This window comes from Drosophila sechellia, unplaced genomic scaffold (assembly GCF_004382195.2).
Source record: "Drosophila sechellia strain sech25 unplaced genomic scaffold, ASM438219v1 Y_210, whole genome shotgun sequence".
Taxonomy (NCBI): Eukaryota; Metazoa; Arthropoda; class Insecta; order Diptera; family Drosophilidae; genus Drosophila; species Drosophila sechellia.
The window spans coordinates 12,593-32,437 of NW_022611381.1; the positions used below are offsets into that span (position 1 = coordinate 12,593).

At 39.3% G+C, this 19,845-nt stretch overlaps 2 pseudogenes; both read right to left on the reverse strand.

Annotated features, from left to right (window-relative positions):
* Window positions 1–2,071: 2,071 nt before the first annotated feature.
* LOC116803422 lies at window positions 2,072–2,376 on the reverse strand (annotated as a pseudogene).
* A 679-nt stretch (window positions 2,377–3,055) lies between these two features.
* On the reverse strand, window positions 3,056–3,705 carry LOC116803423 (annotated as a pseudogene).
* Window positions 3,706–19,845: the final 16,140 nt, after the last annotated feature.

Below are 19,845 nucleotides of genomic sequence, written 5' to 3' on the forward strand. Positions count from 1 at the left end.
TTCTTAGTACAAAGTGACCACAGGCCACTATAATATCTTTTTTCGATGAGAAACCCCAGTTCAAAATTAACCAGGATGAGACTAGACTTGGAGGAGTTTGAATTCACAGTAGAATATCTCAAGGGGAAAGATAATCATGTTGCAGACGCTTTGTCCCGAATAACCATCGGAGAACTTAAAGCGATGAATAGACAAATACTAAAGGTCACAACAAGATCTACAACATGACTGAAAAGTACCTGCGCAGGTGAAAAATCGCATGAACCAAATAAGAAAGAAAATATAAAAATGCCCAGTAATCTATCAGGTAATCAATAACATTGATGCCTAAAAATATGTTATACTCAAAATAGACAACCATAAGTGCTTGTAAAAAAGAGGAAAACACATTATAACACGTTTTGATATCACTAATTTTTATTCTAATGAAATAATCGATTTAGATCAATTCTTTCAAAGGCTTAATGAAGTAGCAAGAATAAATAGCATCATTCAAACACAATTGTCACCAAGAGAACAAATCTTCGATTTTGTCACTATAAAGAATTTTAAAGAAAAGGGCAATAAAATACTAAAAAATTTTAAAATAGCGCTATTAATCAAGGTGACTAAGAGAGATAAACATGATAAGGTTCAAATAAAAGGAATACTGTCTAAATATCATGATGATCCGTCAGAAGGAGGCCATTCACGAATTTCTAGAACCCTGAAGAAAATAAAAAACTATTATTATTGGCCACAAATGACAAAGGCAATAAGTAAATATGTTAAAACATGTTTAAAATGTCATCACGCCAAGACAACAAAACATACTAAACACCTTTGACGATAACAGAAACGCCAGCAACAGCATTTGATATAGTTTTGATAGATACCATTGGTCCACTGCCAAGATCAGAAAACGGAAATGAGTATGCTGTTACTATCATTTGCGATTTAACAAAATATTTGGTAACGGTAACTATTCCAAATAAAAGTGCAAGATCAGTTGCTAAGGCTATATTCGAAAATTTTATACTAAAGTACGGTCCAATGAAAACAATCATAACGGACATGGGAACGGAATATAAAAACCAAATTATAGACGACCTGTGCACAAAAAAAAAAAAAAACATTACTTCAACAGTACACCATCACCAGACATTAGGAACAATAGAATGAAGTCACAGAACATTCAACGAGTATGTTCGCTTATATATATCTGTTGACAAACCCGATTGGGATATATGGATACAATATTTTACTTATTTTTTCAACACAACAGTATCGGTAGTTCATGAATATTGTGAATATGAATAAGTATTTGGAAGATTACCAAGAATTGTTCAAGTTAGTATTTTTGGGATTCTAGTATTTTTCCCGTCAGTTACTCGCATTTGTCGGTGTCAATGGCATTTCGGGAAACTGGTCTCTCCTCTCCCAAGCGGAAACGAAGCAGAAAACTCGCGTGTTATTTCTTATTGTAATAATTGTGCTTACTGTTCCTGCGCATTGCCTATAGTAATCCTGTTTCTGCTTTCAGTGGTGCTGGTAACGTCGTTGCTGCGGAGATGCCGGTATGCAGCAAGCATTGGTTAGCCTGGCCCGCCAACTTTGGTGCACGCAGAACCTTTTGTGAAGGGAAGGAAAAAGATGCGCCGCAGTCCGCGAGGACTCGGGCGATTCGAGTTTCATCAAGGCCGTCTCGTAAAAACCGTAAGCCAAATGGACTATAAATGCAAGCACTTTGTGTAGAAAAGAACCAGTACTAAATTCGGACGTCCAAGGGCGGCTGGGGTCTCAAGTTCGGCCGCTGCGCGAAGAAGTTGTGCGAGAAGATGGTCCCAAACATTGCTCCGTCCAGCTGTGTATCGGATCGCAGCTCGTAAAAGTCGTTACAGCTCTCCCTCGTGTGGAGTTAAACATTTAGATCATTCATTGGGACTTGTTGACCGAGGATCCGATATTCTTGGGCGAGGACTCGGGCGATTCGAGCTTCATCAAGGCCATCTCGTAAAAACCGGAAGCCAAATAGACTGCATGTGCAAGCGCTTTGTGTAGAAAAGAACCAGGACTAAGTTCGGAGAATTACTTACCGGGGGACGTCCAGGGGCGGCTGGGGTCTCAAGTTCGGTCGCTGCGCGAAGAAGTTGTGCGAGAAGCTGGTCCCGAACATTGCTCCGTCCAGCTGTGTATCGTTACAGCGAGGGCAGAATAATTTAACGTTGGACTTGACCCACACGTCGCTGTGGCCAATAGGAAGGGCTTTCTGCCTACAGGAGACACTCTCTCATACTTTTGGCGCATATCATCCACGCCTCGCTCCGACATGATGTATCGGGCGTGGATCATGCCGTACCACTTCTCCTCATCGCCGAGGACACAGTTACCATCGTCCGATGAGATGGATAACACCGATGCCCATCCTCCACTTTGGTTCACGTTCTGGCCGTCCATAAGTTGTTGTTGCTGCTGTCTTCACTTTTTGCTACTGTTGCGCGGGCGCCTCTGTCGGTTTTATAATCTCAACTGACTTGCAGCTTTGGGCTAGGCACGTAGGCGGACTTCTTCGATAGCTCAAAGGCACGACGGATGATCGATATGCTAGCAATTTTCCCGCCAGCCTTTTCGACGGGCTTATCAGATAGTATCTTTTTTCTCCGCCAGCTGACTATCGGGCATAAATACTAGAATTGTTCAAGTTAGTATTTTTGGGATTCTAGTATTTTTCCCGTCAGTTACTCGCATTTGTCAGGGTCAATGGCATTTCGGTAAACTGGTCTCTCCTCTCCCAAGCGGAAACGAATCAGAAAACTCGCGTGTTATTTTTTATTGTAATAATTGTGCTTACTGTTTCGCATTGCCTATAGTAATCCTGTTTCTGCTTTCAGTGGTGCTGTTAACGTCGTTGCTGCCGGTATGCAGCAAGCACCTTTTGTGAAGGGAAGGAAAAACATGCGCCGCAGTCCGCGTCGTCAATAGAAAAGGCTTAGGTTTGTCTGTGTGTTGTCTTGAGTACAAGCTGACTGATATATAGGACAAACATTTCTGCTCTCCCTCGTGTGGATTTAAACATTCAGATCATTAATTGGGACTTCTTGACCGAGGATCCGATATTCTTGGGCGAGGACTCGGGCGATTCGAGCTTCATCAAGGCCGTCTCGTAAAAACCGGAAGCCAAATATACTGCATGTGCAAGCGCTTTGTGTAGAAAAGAACCAGGACTAAATTCGAAGAATTACTTACCGGGGGACGTCCAGGGGCGGCTGGGGTCTCAAGTTCGGCCGCTGCTCGAAGAAGTTGTGCGAGAAGCTGGTCCCGAACATTGCTCCGTCCAGCTGTGTATCGTTACAGCGAGGGCAGAAGATCTTCACGTTGGACTTGACCCACACGTCGCTGGGGCCAACAGGAAGGGCTTTCTGCCTACAGGAGAGCTCTGGACACACTTCGAAGTCGCCTCTCTCATACTTTTGGCGCATATCATCCACGCCTCGCTCCGACATGATGTATCGGGCGTGGATCATGCCGTACCACTTTTCTTCATCGCCGAAGACCCAGTCCAAGGAACTGTCGAACACCGGATTCAGGATCACTTGCAGTGTTTCGGTGAAGTACTCCAGGCCCATCTGTTTGAACGTCTCCTGAATATAGTCGATGGGTACGCTGCAGAGGAACTCGTTGATCCCGAGGAACCATCTGATTCAGGTGCTGTTGTTGTTGTTCTGGCTACAAGATTTTACTGTGAATGGCTATTTTTTCCAACGGAAAAACCAAGTTATTCACGGGCTCGATTTGTTGCCAGTTCACTCGTATGAAATAATAAAAAGTACAGTGCGAAATGATAAGGCCTACTATGCCATGATGACATCTATGTATCAGTTGGTCCGCATTCCTTAATCGGCCGAGGACTGAATGGCCTTTACAAAAATCTCAATCTCGTCAAAGCGGCAAGCACAGCGTTTTTATATTATGTTCAAGTTACGGGGTTTGGACTGTCACCCTCTCTCCCTGTCATACGCTCTCCCGCTCTTCACCACAGAGTCTCCGAGGAGTCTCCCCTGCGCTTGGGAGAACCCAACGCATTAGAATAAGCTTTAGTGTAAAACTACCCACGATCCATAAAACATACGCCCGGTCGCGGACGCGCTATTTCTACAAGTCGTCGAGTGTTTTTTTCTGGTGTTCTATTTTCAGCAAACTAGGAAATTTCCAGGACCAGCAAGCCGCAGCATCCTAACATTTTGGTCCTTCGAGCCGGATATCCCGGATTTTTCAAGTTTGTCCTTCAGCGACCAACTTATAAGATAAGTACGAAATCTCCATTCCTTTTAATTGTCGGTCTGCAGCAAAAGGTTCAAACATCCAATTTCGTTCAATTTGCTGTCAGATTTATTGTCAGATCTAACGGATTTCTCCGACAAAAGGCAATTAAAGGAAATTACTTATCCATTTTCACGGGCGCCGCCATATTACCCACCGTTCTAAAATTCTAAGTCCCATTTTCCGAATATATTTAAATATTCATCCAGTCCGAACAGTGCAAACATCCAAATGTGGATTTGTCTCTTTGTCTTTGTTTTTGTCATTGCCTTTGCCAGCACTCAGCTACCCGCTAACATAAGCAACCCAAACTTAACGTAAACACAGCTTCCGCTTGGAGACCAAACCACGGCCGACTCATTGCGCATCAATCAAAAACTGCATCGATCAGCATAATTGAATTTCACAATGCAGTGGAAAATTTGCAGCATAAAGCTTTTATCGAAAGTTCGCTAATTTCCCGAAAGAAAAGCTTCTGGCCGAGGTTGATTGGATTGGGACTTAGAATTAGAAGATCAGTGAGTCGGAGTCGGGTCGGAGTCTGAATCGGGACGAGATCGTCAACTCGAAGCTAAAGATAAGCTACCAACAAAGTGTCTCGTAATAGTATAAGTGAAAAAGTTTATCACCAATAAATAAATAAAGTATCGTGAGCAGATAAAAACAACACTAAGTCTCTAAATAAAAATTAAAAAAATTAAGATTAAGATACAGAGAATACTACATTAAAATTAAATATTACAATATCAATTTAATTTAAAACAATCTGGAAGATTTGATAAATAGTTTTGATAATTTAAATTTAACAATGGCAACCGGAGGTTCAGTATCAACCCTTTCTGCCGGTGGGATATCCAGCGCCAGCAATCTGACAATTAAATTAATAAACCGATTAATAAATGTACTGTTGAGTGAAGTAACCAGAAAACTTCAAGAGTTAGAAGAGCAGTTAACCGCTAACAAAAATGAGGTAGAAGACTATAAGATCCAAACAATTGACCGAATCATAAAATGCGAAACTATATTAGAGGTAATTAAATCCTTACCAAAGTTCACAGGTGAAATAACGCAATATGTAGGCTGGAGAGAAGCGGCGAAAACCGCAATGAGTCTATATAAAATTGAAAGTGAACAATATTTTATCGCTTTAACAATTTAACGTAATAAAATCATGGGAGCAGCACACGATGCTCTAACCAACCATGGTACCGTTTTAAACTTTCAAGCAATTCTTTCCAGATTGGATTTTATCTATAACGATAAAAGACCAATCCATATACTCGAATCAGAATTAAGCATCTTAAGACAGGGTCGCATGACCATTACCGAATTCTACAACGAAGTAAATAAGAAAATGACGTTACTTATAAATAAAACTATAATGACTTATGGAAAGGACAGCCTTAAACCCAGGAAACAAATAAAACAATTAGGAGCAACGCTCTAAGAATTTTTATTTCTGGATTAAACGGTTCAATCTCAGAAACACTCTTCTCTCTCAACCCACCAGATTTGTCAAATGCTTTGGCAAAGTGTCAGGAATTAGAGTCTAACAACTTTAGAGCTCAATTTGCAAATAGGTATAATGGATTTAGGAGTGAAAATAAAAATCATGGAAACAACCTTAGATTTGCCCCTAGACAGATTAATAATACACCAAATAGGATAAATAATAATTGGCCGCAAAACGGGAACTTCGGAGCGAATAACAATTGGAATTTTTATAATAATTCCAAAGTTCAACCACCACCAGAACCATAAGAGTTCAAAATCGTCCGTATAAAAATTATAATCATCCTAGGAATAATAACAACAAGTGGAATTATAATAATAACCGACACAATTTTAATAATAATTTCCAAAGAAATAATTATAATCAATACCCAGCGCAAAAACCCAACACAAGCGCAGGTCATGTAAATCAGTCCGGGGTATCCGAAACACACCCCCCGATAAAACGGGAACAGTCAACAAGCCAGCTCAAAAAACAATGAGAGTAAATAATATCAACGAGAGACATTTTTAAGATCAGCACTTTACAGAGGAATGCCCCATATAACAAGGGTACACAGAAAAACTAAAAGACAATTCAAAATATTAATAGACACAGGAGCCACCGCGTGCTATATAAAAAAGGGTATTTATGAGAATAAAAGGGAATTATCAATACATAAAAGAGTATCTACAGTTCATGGATATTCAATCATAAAATATTATCATTTGATAAATATATTTGGGGAACAACATGTATTCTATGAAATTGAGGGTTTAGAATCTGATCTATTAATTGGATTCAATTTGTTAAGAAAGATTGGAGCTAAATTAGATATCGAGAAAGGAATCATGGAGTATAAGGGAAATATAGACAAACTCCAATATTTTGACGAGGATAAAAAAGATTTGTGTTTAATTGAGGAAAAAAATATTCTTCCATTAAAAGAATATATAATTAAAAAATATTTAGATGAGCAAAAGATATATAAAACCGAAACGGTAATTGCTGAAGGCAGTTTATATAGCTTGGGATCAATGAATCCTGAGCACAACGACGTTGAATTATCCGTCATTAATAAAACTAATAGTTCGGGATTTGAAAATACAATATATCATTTAGGGATTGAAAAATCCTGAACAAGCCGACGATGTTAATTCCGTCAGTCTTAAATCAAATAGTTTGGAATCCACAAATACCGAGCACGCAGTCGTTGAGTTTTCCGACAAAGAAAAAATTCATAACCTAAATATATTTTCAAATCAAATAAAAGAATTTGAAAATAAAGTTATGAATAAAATTGAAAAGGAGCATTCTAAAATAAATACGCAAATTACTTTTCTTACCTATATTCGAGGAGAAATAAATACAGTCAATGACAGAGCAATTTATAGCAAACAATATCCTTATGACATGTCGGTCTCAGATTTCGTTAATAATGAAATCGATAGAATGCTAAAAAAAAATTATTAGACCAAGTAGAAGACCCTACAATTCACCAGTCTTAGTAGTGCCCAAAAAAGGTCAAAACGAAGATGGATCTCCAAAACATCGATTAGTTATTGACAATAAAAATTAAATGAAAGCACAATACCTGACAGATACCCGATGCAAGATCCGTCTGTAATATTATCTAACTTAGGGAAGTCAAAATATTTCTCAACAATTGATCTGGAATCAGGATTCCACCAAATTTTAATGAAAAATTCAGATATTGAAAAAACAGCTTTCTCTATAAACATTATAATAACAAACGCCCCTAGAATATTTCAAAGAGCAATGGATGACATATTGAGAGAACAAGTCGGAAAAACTTGTCATGTTTATATGGATGATATAATAATCTTTTCTAATACAATTGAACAACATTATACTGATTTAATTCAAATAATTAATATTTTACAACAAGCAAATATGAAAATTTCTCTAGAAAAATCTAAATTCTTTAAATTAGAAACAGCTTTTCTAGGTTATATAGTATCTCACAATGTAATTAAACCAGATCCTGAGAAAATCTCCACAATTATGAAGTATCCGATTCCACAAAACATTAGAGAGCTTAGAAGTTTTCTAGACCTCACCGGCTATTACCGTAAATTTGTCCGAAATTATGCAAAAATTGCCAAACCTTTGACCAAATACCTAGAAGGAGATAAAGGAAAAATTTCTAGGAGAATGTCTACAAAAATTACAATACACTTAGACGACCCAGCTGTTAAAGCTTTTAAAGAACTTAAAGATAATTTAATAGCACAAGTGGAATTAGTTCAACCAGATTATAACAAAAAATTCACTTTAACGACAGACGCATCAGATGTAGCTATCGGGGCAGTTTTATCATAGGATAATAAACCAATTACTTTCATATCCAAAACTTTAAATAAAACCGAACAACTTTATGCCACAAATAAAAAGGAATTGTTGGCAATAGTTTGGGCTCTTAAAAATCTCAGGAATTACTTATATGGTGTAATTGGTATTGAAATACAAACAGACCATCAATCTTTATCTTTCACAATCTCAGATAAAAACCCGAACGTAGAAATGAAAAGATGGTACTCCTTTATAGAAAGTTTCACCCCGAAAATAATATATAAACCCGGAACAACTAATGTCGTAGCCGACGCATTATCTCGAATAAAAATAAATAATATTACTAACAGCGAAATAACAACTGTTATTAACAAAGGGAAGGTATACAATACATGAGTCATTGAATGTTTTTGATAAGACACGGCATATAATTGAATATGATACGCCAGAAAACTAATAGAAATATTAAGGGAGTGTCTAAAACGAAACATAACGGTAAGAATTCATTGCACTTTAGAAGATCTTTATCATATTCAATTACCATTAAAAAATAACTTTACCAACAAATTTCTTTATACTAAAATATTTCTACAAGACGTGGAAAATAATGAAGATAAGGCTATCATAATAGAAGAAACACATAGTCGTTCCCACAGAGGACTAGACGAAAATTATAAACAAATCAATAGATTATTTTATTGGCCAAACTTATATATCAAATTAAAAGAATTTATAAAAAATTGTACAATTTGCAACGAAAATAAATACAACCGGCATCCTATTAAAATCCCTAATGGGGAAGCTCCTATTCCAACTAAAGAAGGAGAGAATTTACACATCGACATTTATTACGCGCAAAGTCTTATTTTCTTAACCTGTATTGACGCATATTCAAAATTCCTGGTTGTAAAAGAAATTCAAAATAAACTAAGCATCGAGAATAAAGTAATGGAATTACTCCAACATTTTCCCCACGCCAAAGTAATTATGACTGATAATGTACCGAGCTTCACCTCTGCTCAATTTAAATCCTTTGCACAAAGATGTGGTTTAACTCTACATTTCGCCGACCCCAGACACAGTACCTCGAACGGACAAGTAGAAAGGGCACATTCAACATTAACAGAATTAGCTCGTTGTATAAAAGAAGAATTTAATCTCACTGACTATTCTGAAAAAATTATTAGAGCCGCAAAAGAATTCAATCAAAGCATTCATTCTACAACAAACCAAAAACCTTTTGATATCCTATATAATAAAATTGATCACGAATACATTTCAAGAATTCTAAAGAACACACAAGAAAAAATGTTAGTAACACACAATGAAGGTCGTAAAGAAAAAGAATATCACGTAGGTCAAGTTGTTTATGAGAAGAAACACGAAGAAAGAAATAAGCTAAAAACTAGATACAAAAAACAGGTTGTTAAGGAAAACTTACCTAACAAAGTTATAATCAATAATAGAAACAGGACTATTCACAAAGACATCATTAAGTTTTAACAAATACCATATTTTTTTATTAAATTACAGAAAATGCATTTCGTATTACTTTTAATAACATTCGTAATGATAACCACTTCAGAAATAATTGATTACTCCAATCACGAATTCATCCTGTTCAGGGACAAAAAGGATGTCCTTACCTATGAATCATATGCTGACTTATTCCACGTAACTAACTTAAGTTTTTATAAAGAAATAATCAATCTAGAATCAGGATATGTAAGAAAAGATAAAAATATACGGACACAATGGGAAATTACTTACGAAATACAGATAATAGAATTAATTTTGTCACAACTGATACCAACTAGATCAAACAGGGGAATAAATGAGTTAGGCACTGTTTGGAAATGGTTAGCTGGAACTCCGGATCACGATGATTTCATTAAAATACAGAACAAAATAAATGATTTAATTGAAAACAATAACCAACCATTTATTATTAATTCCAAATTGTTTAAAGAGATAAAATCACTATCCGATCATTTTAAAAACATTTTTATCGATCAAGAATTGCCATTACGAAAACATCGTTTACGTTTATTAGCATTTGAGTGATACATTAGTGATACTATCACACTAGCCAAAATTGATTTATTCAACACAAAAATTTTAAATAATGAAGATATTAAAGAAATATTAGATCACGAAAAACAGCCTGTACTTATTGCAGACTTAATGGACATCGCCATATTCAAAATTGTATTGCATAAAGAACTCTTAATAATTTATATAAAATACCCCGTTATAACAAACAGATGCGAAATTTACTATGCCAGATCCATTTCACATAATGATGGAAAATTACTTATAAGTAACCAGGTCGCAAAATGCGAAAATACCTTTTATGAAATATCTAATTTTAAGAACGAACTTTTCAACAACTATTGTATTATAAGTAAAGATAAGACTTGTTTTACCCGCTTACTAAATGGAGAAAAATCAATTTGCACTAAAATTCTAAAAAAAATAAGAATATAGATATCATTCAAGAAGGTGCCATTCTAATAAATGGAAATAATATTGTGAACGATTGTCATTTAAACGGGTCATATTTAATAACATTTAACAACTACAACTACAATAAATAATATTTCATACACCAATTCAGAAAACAAAATACTTGAGTACATAACTACCAACCACTTTAAAAACTTAGAAATATCAGAATATATAAAATCAAACAATTCAGAACTTTCCCTTGACAACATTAATATTTTAATCCCATTTATTGAAATTTACAATTGGAAAATTTCAATTTCATTTATATTATTAATTTTAATCATTTTGTATTTCATTACTATATTAATAATAAAATTCAGATATTATATATTTGTAACCAAACAAAAACGGCCAGAACAAGAAAAACCAAATAATGATGTAGAATTTTTAACAGAATTAAATGAGCGTTTGAACGGAATTAATAATGAAGAGGGACGCGTCATTTTAGAAGGAGGAGAGTTATCCAACCCAAACAAATTTCAATTCTCAATCTCGTCGGCATTTCCTTTGTCTTTGTTATTGTCATTGCCTTTGCCAGCACTCAGCTACCCGCTAACATAAGCAACCCAAACTTAACGTAAACACAGCTTCCGCTTGGAGACCAAACCAAACATATACATCTCCATATACATATAGTGACGTATTTGGGTGGTCCAAACCAGCCACTTCTATTATTTCAAAGAAAACAGTAATGCACTCCAGTATTTTTCCATAATGTATCCCAGCTGCGCATCATTCATTTATCTTTTGCAGCGCAGCCGTTCTTGTAAACATCCTAAAGCCTGACCTAAGCAGATTTGACTGCCCTCTTTCAACGCTACCTAATCTTAAGAACCCAAGAGCGAGGCTCTCCCGAAATACAAATATTGTTCAAATACTGAGGCTTCTCCTCAATCCAATTTGCATTTGATTTTTAGTCTTAAGCTGAGATCCAAAGAATAAAGTCGTGAAACTATTTCTCCTAAAAACTATTTTTTATTTCTTGGCGTTGCCCTTAGTCAACTGACGAGACATTAGTTCGACTCAAAAAAATAAAACAACAATTTTACTATATACATTTCCATATACATACATATACATATACATCTCCATATACATTACATATAGTACCGACATACATTGCGCAGATTATCTGCATTACCGTTAACCAAAGTTTACCAATGTTTAAATTGCCTGTGTCCCAAGTGCCGAAGCGGAAAAGGCGTATAACCAAAGTCTACCAAAGTTTAGATTGTTTCCCGTCGGCAAATCCAAAACACCAATAAAATTTATTCCAAGTGCCGACGCGGAAAAGGCGTTTTATTTTCCATCAATGTTTTTCCGTAAATTTCCAAATTAATTTACGAACAATAAATAAATTTTAAAATAAATTCAACATTTTCAATATTTATTAAATTATTTTTTTAAATTTTTTTGAAAACTTTCACAAAAAAAAAAATAAGTATCCATAAATAAATAATATGACCGCCATATACAAGTCGTTCACCCGACAAATATTTATTTTTCGTATTGCTTGGATATTAGTTTGTCGTTGTTTTAGAAGTATTTACAACGCGGAGAAAAGACTTAAATTCCAGTCATTCCATTTCCAGTTTTAAATAAAAGAATAAAATTTTCTTCCTTCTAATAAACATTTTATATCACCGTATTCCACATTCCAAGGGTTCCAACCGTAAATAAGGTGGACCCAATTACCATAAATCACAGGTCATTTTTAGAATTCGCTGTTCACTCCGAGTCACCTGTCCGATTAGTCTAAACTACTAAGTTTTACACCACTTAAATTATTAAGTGCAGTCTGAGGAATCTGTCTACTTTTTTAAAAGTGTGACAGGGCTCCAAAACCGCTTCCCTTCCGTTTCGTATTTCTTCGATTATGCCCATCGGGGACGATAAGAAGAAATTGTCCGCTGACAAACCCAGGTCTATTTTTTCACCACAAGGGCCCAAGAGTCCAAGAATCCCAAGCATTTCGGTGAGAACGCCTGCGCAGATTTCCGACGACTGTGCTATCCCATCCAAAGCCAGAGTACAGCGCACAGCTAAAATTATGGCTGCTTCAGATCTACCGCTAGCCAAATTCATTTCGGTTTCTGACCGCTTAAGCGAATTTGAGGCTCAGATCAACACTCCGGAATCTGCAGCTCCAACCGTCACGATGCTTGGCGTCCGTCCCGACCAAGTCCGAACCCTATGGGACAAGGTTGAAAAGGAATACGATCTCTGCTCAGAGTGCCTTGTGTCAGCAGGCGAAGCGGCAGCAAGCAACATGCCTATTCTCAGGGCTAAATACAATTATTGCTATTCAGTCTATGAAAGGTGTGTTGCCCAGCTCGTTGATAAAATCGAACAGGGCACTTCTCAGTCCATCCCAACCGCGAACGCTGCGCCCCAGGCCTACATTTCCTCTGGCTGTCGGTTGCCTCCATGCGATACAGAAGTTTTCGCAGGCGACTATCTTCGCTGGCCGACTTTCCGGGATCTTTTCACAGCCATTTATATCAATAATCTACGGCTGACTCCGGTTGAAAAGTTATTCCACTTAAATGCCAAAACAAGTGGCGACGCGCACGCCATAGTCTCGATTTCGCCTCTCACCAAAGAGGGTTTCTGCTCTGCGTGGGAAAACCTGATAGAGCGTTTCGAAAATAAACGATTGTTGGTAAACAGTCAATTGAAAATACTGTTTAATGTGCAGTCGATACCACAGGAATCTGGGGCGGCCTTGAAGGTACTGCAAAGTACTGCCTTAGAACTGTCAGGCATCAACACTGAGAACTGGGACTGCCTGCTGGTATATCTGTGCTCATCCAAGCTCCCGAAGATAACTCTCTCCTTTTGGGAGCAGTCGCTACATAGAAAGCAGACATCCCGACATGGGGAGAGCTAACAACCTTCCTCACAGAACGTCATCGAACCCAAGAAGCAATCGATGATGTGAGACCGTCCGTACCGAGTCAGTCGCATTCCAAAGCGATAAACTCAAGTGGGCCCTCTAGAAAATTAAATTCCTATGAGACGAAAGTGGCTCTAAAATTGAAAAGTTGCGACTTGTGCAACAAGGAGAACCATCCTGTCCGTGTATGTCCGCGGTTTCTCCAAATGTCGGTTGACGACCGGTCAGCCTACAATAAACGGAAGCAGTTATGCTTAAACTGCTTCGCAACGGGACATCAGCTTCGTGAGTGTAAAAGCACTCACAATTGTTTTACTTGCCGTGGCCGGCATCACACGTTGTTGCACCGAATCAACCTCTGTTCCAGCAATTCAAGCCCTTCAAATCCTGCAAGGCCAATTTCCGCTAATCAGGCCAATTTCGTTCCAAATGAGCAAGCCGGTGTTAAAAATTATTTCGCCACGGGATCAAGAGCTATCCTTCTTGGCACTGCCATAATCAATATCTCCCATCTTAGCACCAACTTTAAGGCACGCGCCCTGATCGACTCCGGATCACAAGCGACATTCACAACCGAGCGACTGTTCAATCTAATTAGATTGCCATTCCAGGTGGTTCAAGCCCAAGTCTCGGGCTTAAACCAAACAGTAGCTGCTCAGTCCAAGAAGCTCTGCAGTTTCACCATCCGATCTCCGACTAGGCCCGCGTTGCAGTTGGAGACGACGGGCTATGTCCTCCCTCAACTAGCCGGAAATCTGCCATCCAAACGACCACGAGAAACGAGTGTGGCAAATATGTCGTTACTCTGCCTTTTCTCGACCCAGAACATATCGGTTCTGGGCTAGGGCATTTTAGGTTTTTCGCGTTGGCTCAGTTCTTAAGAAATGAGCAGCGTCTAAAAAGAAATAAGGCCTTAAAAGCGAGATACGATTCGGTGATCCAGGAATATCTCGACTTAAAGCACATGCGACAAGTTCTTCCTGCCCATGATTGCAACGCCTATTACATGCCACATCACGCCGTCTTAAAACCGGAGAGCGTAACTACTAAACTCCGTGTAGTATTTAATGCCTCCAGCCCTTCATCGAATGGTACCAGTTTAAATGATGTCCTTCATGCTGGCCCTGTCTTACAGTCCGACTTGACCATTCAAATTCTGAAGTGGCGCTATTTCCGATACGTCTTCAACGCCGATATCAAGAAAATGTATCGGGAGATCGGGGTAGTTCCGAGACACACTCCATTCCAGCGAATACTTTTCCGTAACAATAGAGGGGAAATCAGAGATTTCGAATTGAAAACAGTAACCTTTGGAGTCAATTGCGCGCCTTTCCTGACCATCCGAGTACTGCAGCAGCTAGCAGCTGACGTAGAACTCAGCCATCCAAAAGCTAGCAATGTCATTCGAAATTTCATGTATGTGGATGATGTTCTGCCTGGAGCGGACTCCACGGAAGAAGCTCAGCTCATGGTGCAAGAGCTCCGAGACGCTCTGAATTCCGCCGGATTTCCATTGAGGAAATGGACCTCCAACCAAAAGGAAGTTTTAGCGGCCATTCAGAGCAACCATCTTTTAAATACTGATTTTCTCGAGATCGATGCAGAAAGTACTGCCAAAACCCTCGGTATTCGCTGGAAAGCGACCTCCGACGAATTCTTCTTCGTCCCGCCAGAGTTGGCTATCGAAACGTCCTTTACGAAACTCCAAGTCCTGTCCCAAATTGCCAAATTGTTCGACCCTGCCGGCTGGTTAGCGCCGTTTATCGTTCGAGCCAAAATTTTCATGCAGGAGATTTGGCTGCAGGAGCTTGGGTGTGATGAAAACATTCCAAATGAGCTTTTTCAGCGATGGCTTAATTTTCTTCAAAGTTATTCAGTGTTAGAGCAGATACGCATTCCACGCTGGCTATCGTTTTCAGATTTCAAGGTCGAGCATCATGGCTTTTGCGATGCGTCGCAAAAGGCTTATGGGGCGGCCATATATGTCCGCGTAGAAGTGGGCAGCACCATTATGATGCAACTCCTAACCGCGAAAACCCGGGTAGCACCAGTCAAAACGGAGCTGGAGCTGTGCGGAGCGATATTGCTGTCCGAAATGGCTGCAGCCATCATTCCGCAGATGCCTACGATTAACTCCGAACTTTACTGTTGGACGGACTCCCCGATGTGCCAGTGGACCACATTTGTAGCCAATAGGGTGACGAAGATCGCCCAGGCCACAAAAACAGAGAATTGGTCTCATGTTTAATCTGAGCATAATCCAGCAGACCTGGCAAGTAGAGGAGTTTCCCTCCAAGATCTAGCCGATAGCCAGTTATGGTGGCACGGACCGACTTGGTTGCAAAATCCACGCAACTAATGGCCAACTCAGGTCGACAACGCTCCGGTGACCGACCTGGAGAAGCGTGCTCTAAAAGTCCATCTCGCAAAAGCTCCTTCTGAAGAGTTGTTGGCACGTTTCTCCAAGCTAGAGAAAGCTCTACGAGTCCTTGCTTATGTTCATCGCTTCATTTAGCGGTGCAGGAAGCAGACATCTCCATCTGATGTGCATTTGCTGGCCACTGAAATCGCCGCCGCCGAGCGGTTCCTAATCTCGAACACTCAGCGCAGAGAATTCCCTGTGGAATATCACTGCCTAAGTGAAAAGCGTCCAGTGCCAAGTTCAAGTGCCATCCTAAGCATGAACCCGTTTTTAGATCCGCAAGGACTGATCATGGCATTCGGCCGTGTGGCTAACTGATGGGTGTCCTGCCCAAAGAAAGAGCATCGTTCTCCCGACCATTCACGTATACTGGCATGGATTACCCCGGTCCGTTCGATATAAAGAACTATACGGGAAGAGCATGTCTTATTACAAAGGGCTATGTGTTAGTTTTTGTTTGTTTCTCCACCAAGGCCATCCACTTAGAGCCTACATCTGACTTAACGACCGTGAAGTTTCTTGCCGCTTTCTCTCGATTTGTATCCAGAAGAGGGTGTCCACGTCAAGTCCAGTCAGACAATGGCAAAACCTTTGTTGGCGCTGCCACCCTGCTTTCCCGCGATTTCCTTCAAGCCGTAAAAGAGTCGGTGACGAATGCCTATATTCATCAAGAGGTGCAATGGCAGTTTATTCCTCCGGGGCACCCCATATGGGAGGCCTTTGGGAAGCAGGCGTAAAAAGTTTTAAGACGCTATTTTACAAATGCACTGCCACGCGAAAATACACGTTCGAAGAGCTCTCCACGCTCTTGGCAAAAATAGAAGCGTGCCTTAACTCCAGGCCGCTCTCTCCTATGTCTGAGGATCCGACAGATTTTCTGGCTCTGACGCCAGGGCATTTCCTTGTCGGGGACCCCTTATGTCCTCGGTGGAACCCGAAGTAAAGGGGAAACGAAATCCCTTCTTAGTCGGTGGCAGCATTTGAAAGCTCTCCATCAGCAGTTCCGTGTGCGTTGGAAAGAAGAGTACCTCAAAGATCTCCACAAGCGTTCTAAATGGCAGGCCCCGTACAAAAATCTCCGCATCGATGACATATCGTCATCAAGGACGATGATGACGGGTTCCATCGGCCTGCTACCGTATCAATGGTCTTAGGAGCAGATATTTATCCTAAGGTTAGCCAATCCGGTTTCCTGACCTTCGAAGTGGCAATGCCGGTCGCTCAAAAGATCGTGTATGGGTGGATCGTGTCCGGTGCCTGCAGCTTGCCGTAGGATGGCTATATTGCAACCCCAGTGATTGCAAGGTAGGCGGAATGTTCAAGTTACGGGGTTTGGACTGCCACCCGCTCTCCGCTCCCTCTTACGCTCTCCACTCCCTCTTACGCTCTCCCGCTCTTCACCACAGAGTCTCCGAGGAGTCTCCGCTGCGCTTGGGAGAACCCAACGCATTAGAATAAGCTTTAGTGTAAAACTACCCACGATCAATAAAACATACGCCCCGTCGCGACCCCGCTATTTCTACAAGTAGTTGAGTGTTTTTTCTAGTGTTCTATTTTCAGCAAACTAGGAATTTTCCAGGACCAGCAAACCCCAGCATCCTAACATATTATTTTATAAACAGTATCCAAAGGAAAATGTTTAGCATTAAATTCATTAATAAACTTATAACTCAGTTATCTATGGTATATATAATCCCACGCATCCCTATGATACCGAACGATATGCCATTCAGCTTTAAGCGTTTACAGTTTCCACTGCGGCTTGCATTTGCAATGTCCATAAATAAATCACAAGGGCAGTCGCTAAGTGTATGTGGCATCAATCTAGAAAATCCATGTTTTTCACATGGACAATTATATGTCGCCTGTTCCCGTGTCGGAAAACCATCAGCATTATTTATTTACGCGCCAGAACATAAAACTTAAAATATAGTGTACCAAAAAGCATTAGATTAAAGAAACAGCAGCATTAGAATAGAGAGAAAAAGTGAAGGGTATAGAGGCTATTAGTTGTTTTCTAGAGCGCGCGTGGTGTTAAGCTCAGTATTTGCATCAAAATGCCAAGTTGTTCAATAGCGATTTGTAAAAATATAACCAGACGTACAAATTAAGGCCACACACAAAGAAATCCACGAGCAAATCAAAGCAAGAGCAACGCGAAGCGCGAAATGAACATCAACGGAATCGAAATCAACATAGAAATGTTGTGTTTAATCCCCACAGAGCTGCATTCAGTTATAATGTGGCAATTGATTACAGTTCAGAGCGAATTGTTGCTATTGGACTAATGAATATTGTGTGTCCACATTGCAAGGCATTGAAATTCAAAAATGAAGGCACTGGATTGTGTTGCGCCAGCGGCCAAGTCAAATTGACGCCATTGGTACTGCCACCAGAGCCATTACATTCATTGGTTTCCGGAAATAGGCCAGATTCCAATCACTTTTTGACTCATATCCAGCAATATAATAATTGCTTTCAAATGACATCATTTGGCGCAACTAAAGTTATTCGAGACAATTTTATGCCTACTTTCAAGGTAAGTAAGCACAATAATGGAAAACAATTTTATTTACTTTTACAACCATGTAGCTGGTGCAAAATATGTTGAGCCAGTGTTGTGTACATTAGTTTATTATAAACAATTTGCTATACAATTACCTAAATACATTTTTATATTCTTGCAGATTCAGGGTCAAATATATCACCAAACAGTTTCCTTATTGCCAATGCCAATAACGACTATACATTTTTGCAAATATATTTTATGGGCAATTCAGCAAGAGAAGTCGATCAGCGTTGCGCACACAACAACTCAGTGAAAAGATCCATTGTGGAACAACTTCAAATATTTTTCCATCAACATAATGAATTAATTGCATTATTCAGAACTGCATTAGACCGCATGCCATCAGATAATCACAAAATTGTCATCAGAGCCGATAAGGCGCCTGCAAGACAACATGCTGGACGTTTTAGTGCGCCAACAATTGATGAAGTGGCTATTGTCATTGTGGGTGAAAATTTAGATAACCGAGACATTGTTTTACATCGGCGGAACAATCCACTTCAGCGCGTGTCTGAAACACATCGATCCTATTTTGGCAAGGTGAAGACGGCTATCATTTTTCAATGAAGATGATAAATCCAGTTACAGGTAAATTATTAACAATATATATGTTTACTACATTAAAATATAGGTAACTTAAAATTTATATTATTGTTTACAGGTGCTGAAACAAACTTAAAATGTCGGCGTCTATTTCACCAATATGCTGTGGATATGTATGTGAAAGTTGAAACTGAACGATAGACATTTATCAGGTTGAACCAGGCAAAACTCCGTTCCGAGGAATACATTCATCTTCGCGATGCCATTACTGCTTACGGAAATGCACAGAATGTTGGCAGAACAACTATTCTCCCTGCAACGTACGTCGGAAGTCCGCGACATATGCATGAATATACTCAAGATGCTATGTCCTATGTATGACATTATGGCACACCAGATTTGTTTATCACGTTCACATGCAATCCAAATAGACAGAAATTCAACAAGAATTATTTCCTTGCCAAAGGGCAGTCGCTAATTGTATGTGTCATCAATCTAGAAATCCATGTTTTTCACATGGCCAATTATATGTCGCCTGTTCCCGTGTCGGAAAACCATCAACATTATTTATTTACATTATTTATTTTACCAAAAAGCATTAGATTAAAGAAACAGCATCATTAGAATAGAGAGAAACCGTGAAGGGTATAGAGGCTATTAGTTGTTTCCTAGAGCGCCCGTGGTGTTAAGCTCAGTATTTACTTCAAATGCCAAGTTGTTGTCGATGAGGTAGGGGACCTTGAACGGCTAAGGATAGCTGTATCGTCGGCAAATGTGGATACTGTTAAGCGACTATTTGTAGG